The sequence below is a fragment of the Bos taurus genome, chromosome 20 (assembly GCF_002263795.3).
Source record: "Bos taurus isolate L1 Dominette 01449 registration number 42190680 breed Hereford chromosome 20, ARS-UCD2.0, whole genome shotgun sequence".
Taxonomy (NCBI): domain Eukaryota; kingdom Metazoa; phylum Chordata; class Mammalia; order Artiodactyla; family Bovidae; genus Bos; species Bos taurus.
In genome coordinates, this window is record NC_037347.1 from 31,823,496 (window position 1) to 31,838,054 (window position 14,559).

Below are 14,559 nucleotides of genomic sequence, written 5' to 3' on the forward strand. Positions count from 1 at the left end.
CCAGTTTTCTCTTTGAGCTTTCTCTCAGTTGACAGAGCTGCCAATCATCATTCTTGAGGTTTGTCTCACTGGAGATAGTCTGCCTTTAATAAAAGGAAGGCATTCTTTCTCACTCTTTTCCCAGGTCTTCAGCCATCTCCCTGGTTCAGCAGATGTTTTCACAGTTTGGGAAGTTATTCGTGTTCTTATATTTTACTTTTCACTAATCTCTCTTGGAGAAGGCAATGGCACCCCACTCCAGTACCCTTGCCTGGAAAATCCCATGGACGGAGGAGCCTGGTGGGCTGCAGTCCATGGGGTCGCTAAGAGTCGTACATGACTGAGCGACTTCACTTTCACTTTCATGCATTGGAGAAGGAAATGGCAACCCACTCCAGTGTTCTTGCCTGGAGAATCCCAGGGATGGGGGAGCCTGGTGGGCTGCCGTCTATGGGGTCACACAGAGTCGGACACGACTGAAGCGACTTAGCAGCAGCAGAAGCAATCTCTCTTAGTGATCTATGAATCTCCCGTCAGAGTACTTCATGGCATTCACCATGGAGAAGGAAGTCGATTCTCATTTTCTTGGGTTTTAGGGCACTTATCACTCTTTGAATTTCATGACTAAGTTAAGAGGGAGGCTTTGGCTCTTTGGAGTTTGAGGAAATGTAATGTCGATTATATCTATTATTGTAAATTCAAATATAAATTTCATATCATGCCTTAAGTTACTTCATTAATCTAGCTTGCCTCTAAATTCTGTGTGAAGACTGGGAAGTGATATCTAACCACTTTCTTGTGTCTTGAATATGAGAACAACTCAGATAAAGCTGTTTGCAGCTTTTCCTGGAAAAACTGATTAGGCTGTCTCCTCTGAGATTGTGTTAAATCTTCACAAATGGAGTTTACCTCTTTAATAAGAGCTCATTTCAGCTCCAAGGGTGATATCTTCATGCTGCTGCTGCTAAGTCGCTTCAGTCGTGTCCGACTCTGTGCGACCCCACAGACAGCAGCGCATCAGGCTTCTCCGTCCCTGGGATTCTCCAGGCAAGACCACTGGAGTGGGTTGCCATTTCCTTCTCCAGTGCAGGAAAGTGAAAAGTGAAAGTGAAGTTGCTCAGTCATGTCCGACTCCCAGCAACCCCGTGGACTGCAGCCCACCAGGCTCCTCCATCCATGGGACTTCCCAGGCAAGAGCACTGGAGTGGGGTGCCATTGCCTTCTCTGATATCTTCATGAGAGATTGTTAAACTCAATCTGGAGTTCTGGGAGCCTGTGTTCTACAAGAAAATCAGCCCAGGTTTTTCCTTTCCTCCATCTCACCTGGTAGTTTTAACCCCTCCTCCACCCTTTCCTAATCACAAGAAAGTAACAATATTAAGTCTACTTCTCTCCATCATTAGAAGGTATAAGCAGAAGTTTCAGGACTTTTCTGACTCAACAGTGAGGCTTGCGGGAGGGGAGGGTGGGTAGAAGAGCTCTTCTTCACCATCCTCCATTTCTTCTCCTGATTGTCATCTTCTAAATATATGACATGAGGTCATGACTCTTCTCTTGTCTGTTTCTTGTCGTTGAACATTGTGACTGCTTTCATCTTTTTTTTTTTCCTTTTGGTTCATTTTACTAATTTGTAATGTGGTGAGATTCTGTCATCATTTTATTATCTCCCATCTTTACCAAGAAGCATTAATAGCAATTTGATTGTAAAGCAATTGTGCATACAGTTTGAAATGATTTAAAGAGATATATAGTATTTTAATATCATAATAACTCGTAGGAAACAATTTATCCATTAGTTTCCTATGACATTGCGTGATTTTCAATTTGAGTCATCTCCTCAGCTATACGACATGAACTAAGACCACTTGGTATCCTCTTCTTAATTCACGCTGCTGCAGAGAGTTCCATTTAAGCTGATATTGTAATCTCTTCAGACTTTATGTTACGATTTTAAAGGGAGAATCCAGGTCAAAGAGGAAGAAGTGGCAACCTGTGACTTGACCCCTTTGTTCGCTGCTCTGTTTGACTGCACCTTGCAACCAGGTCCCCATCAGGAGCTTGGTTATTTATTTGCTAAAACTTGTTGAACTCTCTCACAGTCATGTCTTGGAACAAACAAGATAACAGTGGAAAATAAAATATCTATGAGAACCAAAAGGACTCATTTCAGTTTTAGGAACAAGAAATACGACAGAAACCTAAGTTACAGAGGGCTCACAGATTCATCTGAAGGGTTAAACACCTCTAAACTGCTGGGCCGAAGGCACCAACCTCTTCATCTGAATCTTTAGGCCAAAACACACAAAACGAGCTCCCAACAATGAAGCTTTTTCCATCATCACTGTTGCGGAATACTGGAAAATAATATTGCCCGACTCCCCCAAAAAAGAATGGGAAAATAAGCACATGGGAAACAAAAGGAGGTAACTTCCACTTGGATCCTTTTGCTTACTGAAGAAATCACAGAAAATCATGGAAAACCAGCTGCCAGGGTTAGCAAGTTGTATAAAATGAATACTGGTGAGATAGCTGTAGGGTCAGGTCATTCAAGATGGCTGTTCTCTTGCTCTCTTTGCATCCCCTGATTGACCAGGCTCTGCTTCACTCACGCTGTAACCAAGCAGGACCCCACGGGGCCTTGAGGGGGCGGGAAGGGCAGGCCTTCCCCCATATCCTCTGCTTTGGTTCCTCTCTGAAGTACCTGCTGCTTCTGCTGCTAAGTCGATTCAGTCGTGTCCGACTCTGTGTGACCTCATAGACGGCAGCCCATTAGGCTCTCCGTCCCTGGGATTCTCCAGTCAAGAACACTGGAGTGGGTTGCCATTTCCTTATCCAATGCGTGAAAGTGAAAAGTGAAAGTGAAGTGGCTCATTTGTGCCTGACTCTTAGCGACCCCATGGACTTCAGCCTACCAGGCTCCTCCATCCACGGGATTTTCCAGGCAACAGTACTGGAGAGGGTTGCCATTACCTTCTCCCCTGAAGTACCTAGATAATAGTATTTGATGCACATTTCCTGGTTGTTTTTTTAACAACTCCCCCTCTCCAACAAATAGAAGACAGTTAGCTACTTGATGACCATGAGCACATAGCCCCAGGCCTCCTGCAGCCTAAGGACTGATACTGTTAACCCCTGTGACACCACTCTGCTACCTCACCATCAGCCAGAGAGTTGTGCAGAAGCTGACAATAGACCCAGAAACCCTCCCCCTTCTTCACCTGGCCTTTAAAAGTGTTACGCCAAAACCCTTCGGGGAGCTCAGGGCTTATCAGGGCACGAGCCCCCCGTCTCTTCACAGGGCCCGGCAGTAAAATTTGTTTGCTCCAAACTCTGAAGTTTCCGTTTGTTTGGGCTCACTGTGCGTTGAGCATGTGAACTAGCATTAATAACATGAGTATCCAGTTCTCTTAATTACAGGGCATCATCAGTGACTGCCTACCGTGCTTGCCCCCCTCCCCCCAGCTGCAGGTTTCCCTGGTAACTGATGAGCCACGCTGACGTCATTGGCCCCGTAAGTGATGCATCCTCCTCTGCTCCGGGTTGTGAAGGTTCCTGCCGTCGTTAGTCCGCCACCGCCAGCCACGGTGGGGTGTAGTTCCATGACCTTTCGCTTCAGACAGGTAAGATTCCCTTCCCAGTAAACAGTTGATGTTTTTGTTGCTATTTCCGGGTTCTTTCTTTGGTCTTGAGGCTGGCAACTACAAGGCTTACGGTTCTGTGGGGTGCAGCCCAACAATTGATGAGTGAACCAGGAGGCTGAAGAGACTCCTGTGAGAGCCAAGACGTCGGGAAATAAGAACGGGGAACTGAAAGGTGCTGGGGGGACCCTGGCATAGCTGTGCACTAAGGAATGGGTGCCCACAAGGCCCAGATGGTCAGGGCCTGTCTGAATTGGGACCCCAAGGTGTACAACCCTACTGAGGGCGCTGAAGAAGAGGAAGAAGGCTGGGAGGAGGCCACAGAGGCCCCGTTTCGTGGGATAGAGGTGAAGAGCAGCTCCCTTCTTCAGAGCAGAGGCAGCTGACTACTATGAGAGATGCTTATCGTGATACTGATGATATCCTGTTAACCTCAGAGTCTGGTTTATACTTTTAAAAGTAGCAGCCCTGCATTTGCGCTCATCTGACTGCACAGGGGTGGCCGCTGAATACAGACAAAATGCAGGAACCTGGATTATCTAGCAAATACTTGCTGTTACGTGGTTGGGTAAGATAAACATTTACACTACAGAATTACGGCCACAGGTTTTAGGGATATCAACCCAGGGACAGGCTTGTGAATTCGATGTGGCCAGTTAACCGGAAGAGTTTGGTTGGGGCCTGTGGCAATGACAAAATGAGTACCTTTGGTCTTCTGATCCCAGCTATAGAAAGGGGCAGAGTAATGACATTGTGTGTCGGAGCTAACCGCTACATGCGGGCTAGTGTGTGACAACAGGTGCAAGGCATTACGAAAGGCCTACCTGAGGCCTTGAATAAAACCACTCTTTGGGAGCCCGTAACAGCTGTGCGTGATGCATGGCACTCTCCTGGACTTGAATAGAAACCAAGGGGCCTGCTTTACCAGCCATGAACTTCAGGTTTGGGCCAGCAGAAATGACACACACTGGCCTTTCCACCTGCCCTACAATCCCACTGCTGCCGGGCTCATGGGAAGTGTAGGTAGACTACTCAAATGACAGTTAGGACGAAAACTTGCTCAGGACCAGGCGGCTAACCAAGCCCTGTGGACTATAACTGAATGTCCAGTGTTTGCACCATGAACCCAGAGGCAACTAGGTCCTTCACTCAGGACAGTAACTCACTTTCACCTTTGACAAAGGATCTAACCCCTCCACCTCCACCCTGCCAGGGGAACAAACCATAAAACGGGCCTGAGACTGGCAGGTAAATCCCTGGTAGTTTGGGTCTTCTGCCTTTTGGGGAATAGGATCAAAAAGGGACTTAGATTTCACCTGTCTTCTACCTGGTCACACCTAAAACTACTAAAGTAATCTGGGCCCTTATGGGAGAGGTACCATTACATTAACCTTGGCGTCTGTTGATGTGTGTGGTCTCCAGTCCTCGGCTCCAACTGTGGCAGCTGAGGCTGGACAGGTAGTGTGGCACTGCCAGCCAGGACAAAACCCCAGGCAGGGGTGGTATTGTCTCAGAATGCTGTGACTGCCTGGACTTTGCTTAATAGTCATGTCTCCCCTGATTGTGCCTGTCAAACATCTCACGTTTCATGCCTAGTCTGAGCAGAGGAAATCTGTTAAGGACTGGGTGACAAGGGTGGTCTCACTATGAAGTGAGTCTGATTGCTGGGTCAGCAGTGAGACACCATGGAAAGTTGACCAGGCTAATGCCACTACGTGGGGACAATTGAAAATGCCTACCTCCTTCCTGTCCTGCATGCCAGGAGTCTGGCTCCAGAATTTGCCCACCTCTTGGTGAATCACTGTTTTGAGCATACTAAGTATCTTAACTCTTGATACCCTTTAGCTGCTGTTGTTTGTATTGCATTTGTGGTATTTGGTGTCAGCTATACACTTCTGTATAGCTGACCCCAGGGATATCATGGAAAAGGGGCATACCAAGATTGTAAGGGTTGTACAGTGTATGTAGGGGTGGAGTGAGTAGTCAGGCCACTTAAGATGACTATTCTCTTGCTCTCTCTCTATATTCCTTCAATCCTCTTAATTATAGGGCTTAATCAGTAGCTAGACCACAGAGTGAAAGTTGTGCAAGAATACTGGAGTGGGTTTCCATTCCCTTCTCCAGGGGATCTTCCCAACCCAGGGATCAAACCTGGGTCTCCTGCATTATAGGCAGATTTGTTTACCATTTGAGCCATCAGGGAAGCCGTCGTGCTTGCCTCTGCCCCAGTCGCTGGTTTCCCTGGTAACTGATGAGCCCACCTGATGTCAATTTCACCTATAAATGGTAGCCTCCTTCTCCACAGGTAGTGAAGGCTGCTGTCACGTTCTGCCTGTTCTCTACCATAGGTAGTGGGTTGTCACTCCAGAACATTCTGCTTTGGACTGGTAAGATTCTCTATCCAATGAACAGTTGATTGTCTCTGTAGCTGTTTCCAGGCTTTTTTCTTTGGTCTTGAGACTGGGAAACAAGGCTTGCAGGCCTGCGGGGTGCAGCCCAGCAATACCCTATAGCTAGTTTTAGATGTGACTGAAAGACTTTATTACTGACTTTTTGGCTGTGCTGGGTTTTCACTGTTGTGCGGGCTTTTCTCTGTGAGTGGGGGCTACTTTCTAGTCGTGTTGCATGGGTTTCTCATCACGGTGGCTTCTCTCGTTGCGGAGCACAGGCTCTAGGGTATGTGGGCTTCAGTAGTTGCGGCATGTGAGCTCTAGACCACGGGGACTTAGATGCTTCTAGGCACGTGGGATCTTCATGGATCAAGGATCAAACCCACATCTCCTGCATTGGCAGGAGGATTCTTTATCACTGAACCATGAGGGTTGGACATGGGTTGTGTTAAAAAAAAAAAATCAAAGCCTTCCTTAGGGAAGGTTAGATATGGCTGCAAGTGCCAGCCTCCAAACCCTCTGACCAGAACTGGCTACACAAATTATGAGGCCCCTTGCATTAAAAACTAAACTTCAGGACTGAACAGAGCATTGAACAAAGGACAGACCCTCTGTATGTGGAGCCTTGTGCGTCTACACAGGCCACACGCTGATGAAGCTGGCCTGCCTTCCACTCCTGAATTTTTGCTCCACTGCTTTTTACCTTTTTCTAGCTTTCCTGTTTTTTGTCTTCGACGTTTAGGGTCTGTAGCTGCTTGCTCGGAGAAGGCAATGGCACCCCACTCCAGTACTCTTGCCTGGAGGATCCCATGGATGGAGGAGCCTGGTGGGCTGCAGTCCATGGGGTCGCTTGGGATCGGACATGACTGAGCGACTTCACTTTCACTTTTCACTTTAATGCATTGGAGGAGGAAACGGCAACCCATTCCAGTGTTCTTGCCTGGAGAATCCCAGGGACGGGGGAGCCTGGTGGGCTGCCGTGTATGGGGTCGCACAGAATCGGACACGACTGAAGCGACTTAGCAGCAGCTGCTGGCTGGAAGTGCTGGAGAGGCAGAGGTGGAGGGAGATGCAGCGCCCCCTGGTGACATTCCTGAAGCATTGCATAACCTCCTGGGAGGACTGCAGGCATCTTCTGGGTTCCCTTTTGGGCTTTGTTACAATCAGTTTTATAGCCATAGTCCAGTGTAAACAATACTTTAGGATACAAGTGAATTTAGTTATTCCAAAATTTATTCGTTTAAAGCCAAGCCTCCTCCCCCACCCTTTCTGTTGGTTAGATTTGATGGAGTCAGGGAGGGTCAGCACACAAGGCAAGGCTAAGAGCACTAAGTCAGTTCATTGCAAATGAAATCCACATGGGTCATCAATCTCCCAGCCAAAGTTAAAAGTCAGCTTTGATTAAGGATTTGTTCTAGATTAAGATAAGAATTAGAAATGCCTAACCTGAAACTCTGCAATAGGCTAGAGCCCTGGATAAGCTTCTGATGAGTTTTGAATATCAGACTAAAGAACATAAAGATTATTTTGGTCAAGACATGTGGCTGCCAAAGGATTGGCACAATCATACTAACGTTATAGAAAGATACTTCCAAGGCCACAATTTATGGAAAAAGTTGAAGCTGGGATATTGGACAATAAAACTCTGAACTCTTAAAGACAAGGGGTATGTAGAAGTTGAATTCTTATTTTCATTTTTTACTTGAAGTAGAATTGATTTATAATATTATATAACTGTGACTCAAACTCTTATGTTATACTCCATTGAAAGTTATTATAAAGTATTGGCTATATTCCCTGTGCTATATGGTATATCCTTGTAGCTTATTTTACACGTAGCAGTTTGTACTTCTTAATCCCCTACCCCTATCTTGCCTCTCCCCGCTTCCCTCTCCCTACTGGCAACCACTAGTTTGTTTGTTAGTTTGTTCGCTAGATCTATGAGTCTGTTTCATGATATACATTCATTTTGAGTTCACACACTACTGATAACATGGAATATTTGTCTTTCTCTGACTTGTTAAGCATAACAACCTCCAGGTCTAGCCATGTTTTAAAAGGCAAAACATCTTTCTTTTTTATGGCTGAGTAATACTCTGTTGTGTATATATACCACATCTTTATTCATCTATTGATGAACACGGGGGTTGCTTCCATGTCTTGACTATAGTAAATCTGCTATGAACATTGGGGTGTATGTATCTTTTTGAATTCATGTTTTCATTTTCTTCAGATATATACCCAGGGGTGGAATTGCTGGATCATCTGGTATTTCTATTTTGACTTTTTGGTGAACTTCATACTGTTTTCTATAGTGGCTGTACCAATTTACATTTTCAACAACAGTGTAGGAGTGTCCCCTTTTGTAGAAATTGAATTTTGATGATGGAATTTGATGGAATGGGTATCTGGGAGTCAGAGTGGACATTTGGGGCTTAGATATTTTTTAACTTAGATTAACATAAATACTGATGCCATTATTTGATATAGGGAGCACCAGCAAATTGCCATTAAAATTCCTACCAGGCGTGAATTTTGGGGGGCCTCTACTCTACATAGTAAGATAGTAATAAGATACTTACCTTTAGATTTCCATTTTCAGTCACATCTTTAGAGATCTAGTCCATTATGACTTTTGAAATTATCAAGCAAGATTTAAAGTTTATTAGAAAATAGGCTTCAGTAAAGCTAGTGAAAGTGAAAGTCTCTCAGTTGTGTCTGACTCTTTGTGACCCCATGGACTATACACTTCATGGAATTCTCCAGGGCAGAATACTGGAGTGGGTAGCCTTTCCCTTCTCCAGAGGATCTTCCCAACCCAGGGATCTAAAGTCACTATTAATAATAATAAAAAAAAAAAAACCCTAGAATATAGCTGAGACAGATGTCTTCCAAAGAGTTTCAATAAAAAGCTGTTATAATGTAAGGTATTACACTATGGATAATACTATTACATTCTGTACAGAACTCTGTCAGAATGACTGACTTCCTCAATTTGGGATAAAATGTTTGAATTCTGCTGTAATCACATATTCATTATGGTGGCAATGAGATTTTCTTTACAGAGGCTTTGAGGGCTCTATAGTCTCACAAGTTTAGAATAGAAAGCTATGTAGTAACAGTATTTTTTCAAGTTTGAATTGAGAGGCAAGTTACCAGGATTTGATAACCTCCAGAAACAAAAAATCCTTAGTGATGGTGGAGACTTTTTTCCCCCTCTGTTCATCTTCCTGAGGGAGCTGCCTGAGCCTGTATTTCTGAATCCATACACTGAATAAATCCAACTTTGCCAATACAATTTTTAAATTGTACTAACTTTTTAAAACAAAGTTTAAAAGCTTCAAAAACTAAATCTTCTGATTAATGTGGCCTGAAAACTCAATCCTGTAATGCTCTTCTAATTTATTTTTCAAATGTCTGTAGTTATAGAAGGAATATAATTTGTAAAGAGTCTGTGAGAAATTTATTCATGCTTTTTTTTTTCGTATGTGTAAGGGTGTTTTTTGGGTTGTCACAATGAGTGAGGACCTTATTAGAATTAGTGTCTGGAAACCAAAGGTATATCCTATAATGCAGGGGACAGATACCTGAAATCCTGGATAACTGTAGGCTTCTTTGCCTTTAAAAATATTACCAGAATATGTGTAGCTGTATTCATATAAGCCTGTTGTATTGTTCACCTGGCATACACATGGTATCTCAATATTCAGGGTTTCTTTATATCTCTCTTCTCCACTCTCTGGATGATCCGGTTGTTATTGTGGCAAAACAAACTATCCCCAAACTTAGTGATGCTCACATCAAGCCTTTTAGTATAGTTCACATAATCAGTAGATCAGGAGTTTGAACAAGGCTTGGCTGAGCAATTCGTTTGCTGCTTGTGTCATCAATTGAGGGTATTCTGTAGTACCCAACTGGTGGATGGGCTGCTGTACGACACACAAGATAATGTCCCTGCTCTTCTGGCTTCCTGGCAGGAGTGGTTGGGAGGCTGGGCTTAGCGGGGACTATTGTCCAGAGTGCCTACACATGATGTCACCAGCGTGGTGGCTTCCGTGTTGTCAGAGTTAAGTGGTGGCTGGATTTTCCAAAACAGTTGTCCCAGGAGAGCTGAGAAGAAGGTGTATCACCTTTTGTGACTTAATGTTTGAAACCACACAGTATCACTTATCACAGTATCACCACACAATAGCACAGACTATTGGTTGAAGCAGTCACAAACTCACCAGATTCCAAGGATGAAAACATAGAAAGCTGTCTTTTAAAGGGATAAGCATGAAAAAGTTTGTGGCCATTTCATATAAACTACAGACTTCCCTGGTGGCTCCAAGGGTAAAGAATCTGCCTGTAATGCCGGAGACCTGGGTTTGATCCCTGGGTTGGGAAGATCTCCTGGAGAAGGAAATGGCAACCCACTCTTGCCTGAAGAATTCCATGAGCAGAGGAGGCTGATGGGCTACAGTCCACTAGCCCACAAAGAATCAGACACGACTGAAGGACTTACTCATTTAATATTGAGTGTCTAATATGTGCTACATACTCTGCTGGTCTTAGGGATAATGAACATAGGAAATAAAATGCATGCCCTCCTATTAGGTGGGAGAAAATCATGAAAACAGAATCAAAACAAATAACTACATAATAAAAGTAAGTGCTAGAGACTTCCCTGGAGGTCCACTATGCAGAGGGTCTGGGTTCAATCCCTGGTCAGGGAACTAGATTTGTATGCCACAACTTAGACTTGGTGCAGCCAAATATAAATAAATAAATATTTTTTTAAAAAGTACTGTGAAGAGCTAATCTGCTCTGGAGATCAAAGGAAGAACTTCCTGTAAAAAGGTTATTTCAGGAACTGAAGAATGAGCAGAATGTAGCCAAGCTGGGGAGGGAAGGAGCAGACAATCAGGCTGAAGGAGGGTGGTCTGGGAAGGTACAAAGTGTTGAAAGAACAGAGAAATGCTATATGGCTGGATATTGAGAGTAAGGTGGAAGTGGTCCATATTTTGCCTACTTTTTAAAGGATTTTGTAAATTATCACAGAATAAATGACAAGTGTTTTTTTTTTTTTTTAATCAGGGGAGTAAGGACCTGATCAGATTAGAAGTTTTACTGTAACTTTGTTTGCTTTGAGCTCCAAGTGAAGGCAGTTGTCTTAGTCGTAATCCATTTATAGCACAGCATCCGTGATGCATGCTAGGCATCTTTCCTCTTCTTAGTCTTTTTAACCTTCATCTTCCCGCTTCCATTTCCCTTCTTCCATCGAAGTCTGCTACTCTAAAGTGATTAATGTAAATCCTTGGCAAGATATATATCATTCAAAGATATGGTGTATTTATCTATTAGGTATGCCTTACATTTGCATAAAGTATTATGTGCCAGCTCTTGTTCTTTTTCCCATTCAACATTTTATCCACAAAGTTTATACTTGGGGTAGTGGTTAAAAGTATTTAACCAAAAGCACTTAAAAGCATGACCTCAAATTTTCAATTTTGACCTCTCAAAATTAAAATTTCTCCATTTAAACCCTGGCTCCGCCACTTTTTAGCTATCTGACCTCAAGCAAATTGCGTCACCTCTCCTTTCCTTGGTGTCCACAATTAGGAATACTATAATGGAACATTGGGTTGAATAAAGGTGGTGCAGATAAACATTACTTTGTTGACAAAGGTCTGTCTAGTCAAGGCTATGGTTTTTCCAGTAGCCATGTATGGATATGAGAGTTGGACCATAAAGAAAGTTGAGCGCTGAAGAATTGATGCTTTTGAACTGTGGTGTTGGAGAAGATTGTTGAGAGTCTCTTGGACTGCAAGATCAAACCAGTCCATCCTAAAGGAGATCAGTCCTGAATATTCATTGGAAGGACTGATGCTGAAGCTCTAGTACTTTGGCCACCTGATGTGAAGAACTGACTCATTAGAAAAGACCCTGATGCTGGGGAAGATTGAAGGCAGGAGGAGAAGGGGACAACAGAGGATGCGATGGTTGGATGGCATCACTGACTCGATGGACATGAGTTTGAGCAAGCTCCAGGAGTTGGTGATGGACAGGAAAGCCTGGCATGATGACGTCCATGGGGTCACAAAGAGTCAGACACGACTAATCGACTAAACTGAACTGAGATAAACAAAGAGCCTGGCAAATAATAACTTAGCTAGCATTTCCGCCCCCCCAGAAACTTAAAATTTACTCATTGAAGTAAAAGAATTGCTGAATTGATAAAATTGAATAACTTATTCCTCCAAGTTACTAGTTTGCTTAAAAAATCACAAAAGAAAGGGGTGAAAAAAAAGAAGTTAGAGATTCTTAGTATTATCATTACCTGCAGTTCATTAAGGGCTTCCCAGGTGGCACTAGTGGTAAAGAATCCACCTGCCAACGCAGAAGACAGACATGGGTTCCATCTCTGGGTGGAAAAGATCCCCTGGAGGAGGTCATGGCAGCCCACCTGGGTAATCCCATGGACAGATGAACCCTGAGGGCGACAATCCATAATGTCATAAAGAGTCAGACACAACTGAAACAACTTAGCACACAGTTCATGTAGTTCATTAAATATTCACTATTATCCTCAGTTCACTGTTTCTGACCACTGAATAGGACTGTCATATGCCTCCACCCCATCTAGCTTATGTAGTTCCTTAGTGACGGACAACACAGACTCTAATTCCCTGTTACACCATTTCTCCCTTATAAATCTATTTAAGAGTTACTCTGAGTAACACAAGTAATATTGACAAGTCACAGGATGTGTGCTGACCCAGATCTACTAACTGCTAAATTTCATCCTCTTTAGAATGGCTATAGTAGTTTATACTCTTAACTAATTGAGGCAGGGATATGTAGGCTTGAATGGGCTTTCCTGGTGGCTCAGTGGTAATGAACTCGCTTGTCAATGGAGCGGGTGTGGCTTGGTCCCTGGGTCAGGAGGATTCCCCTGGAGAAGGAAATGGCAACCCACTCCACTATTTCCATGGGAAATCCCATGGACAGAGGAGCCTGGCGGGTTGCAGTCCATGGGTCTCAAAGTGTCTTAGTGACTAAGCAACAACAAATGTAGGCCTGCGCATCTTGGAACAGTTCAGGACTATCTTGAATATCCCAGGTCTGGCACTCTCTGGGGGTGGGATGAGAGGGATGAGAAGACTTTCTTGGCCTGCTTTTAATCCTGACTTTTTGTTCTGCCCACTCCTTTTCCTTTCTGCAACAGATGTTGGTTCCCAGGGCACTCCCTAATAGTCTGCATGCTAAACTTTGCTTCCTGGAGAACCTCAAACTGAGACTCTGTGCTATTTTTCAACTAAATTTTTAAACAATTTTATACATTAATCATTCAAATAATATAAATTTTACAACATGCCAATGAGAAGACCACCTAATTTTGTCACACTGTTGAAATAATTGTTTTTAGGAAAATACATTCTTTTCTTTCTGTTTCCTCTCTTTTTGAAAAACTAGTTTTTCCAAGCAACTCTATTAAAGAAAGTAAAATATTGAAGGATAGCAGATTATGCCACCCCAAATTATGCTTCTTTGGCATACAGATTATTTCGACGCTGATTATTTTGAGAAACTGCAGACACATAAGTTCTGAAACCAGTAGAAGGTACCTTCTGTAAGAGTAATTTACATTAGAAATGGGGCCTATACAAGGAAGAGAGTTATTGTTCAGTCACTCAGTTGTGTCTGTCTCTGAGACCCCATGGGCTGCAGCATACCAGGCTTCCCTGTCCATCACCATCTCCTGGAGTTTGCCCAAACTCATGTCCATTGCTTCAGTGATGCCACCCAACCATCTCATCCCTGTTTCCCCCTTCTCCTCCTGCCCTCAGTCTTTCCCAACAACAGGGTCATTTCCAATAAGTCGGTTCTTTGCACCAGGTGGCCAAAGTAATGGAGCTTCAGCTTCAGCGTCAGTCCTTCCAATGAATATTAGGGTTGATTTCCTTGACTGGTTGGATCTACTTGCAGTCCAAGGGACTCTCAAAAGTCTTCTCTGGCACCACAGTTCAAAAGCATCAATTCTTCAGCGCTCAGCCTTCTTAATGGTCCAATTCTCACATCTGTGCATGACTATTCCATTGCTCCTCAGATATGCAGATGACACCATCCTTATGGCAGAAAGTGAAGAGGAACTCAAAAGCCTCTTGATGAAAGTGAAAGTGGAGAGTGAAAAAGTTGGCTTAAAGCTCAACATTTAGAAAATGAAGATCATGGCATTCGGTCCCACCACTTCATGGGAAATAGATGGGGAAACAGTGGAAACAGTGTCAGACTTTATTTTTCTGGGCTCCAAAATCACTGCAGATGGTGACTGCAGCCATGAAATTAAAAGACGCTTACCCCTTGGAAGGAAGGTTATGACCAACCTAGATAGCAGATTCAAAAGCAGAGACATTACTTTGCCAACAAAGGTCAGTCTAGTCAAGGCTATGGTTTTTCCTGTGGTCATGTGTGGATATGAGAGTTGGACTGTGAGGAAGGCTGAGCACCGAAGAATTGATGCTTTTGAAATGTGGTGTTGGAGAAGACTCTTGAGAGTCCCTTGGACTGCA

At 43.7% G+C, this 14,559-nt stretch overlaps 1 long non-coding RNA gene across 1 annotated transcript in view; it reads left to right on the forward strand.

The window, feature by feature from the left end:
* The first annotated feature begins 3,442 nt into the window (after positions 1 to 3,442).
* LOC112443004 (uncharacterized) overlaps positions 3,443 to 14,559 on the forward strand; it is a 118,063-nt gene continuing 106,946 nt past the window's right edge. The window contains exon 1 of the long non-coding RNA XR_003031258.2: positions 3,443 to 3,599. This is a non-coding gene — a long non-coding RNA (uncharacterized lncRNA). The remainder of the gene's footprint in view (positions 3,600 to 14,559) is intronic.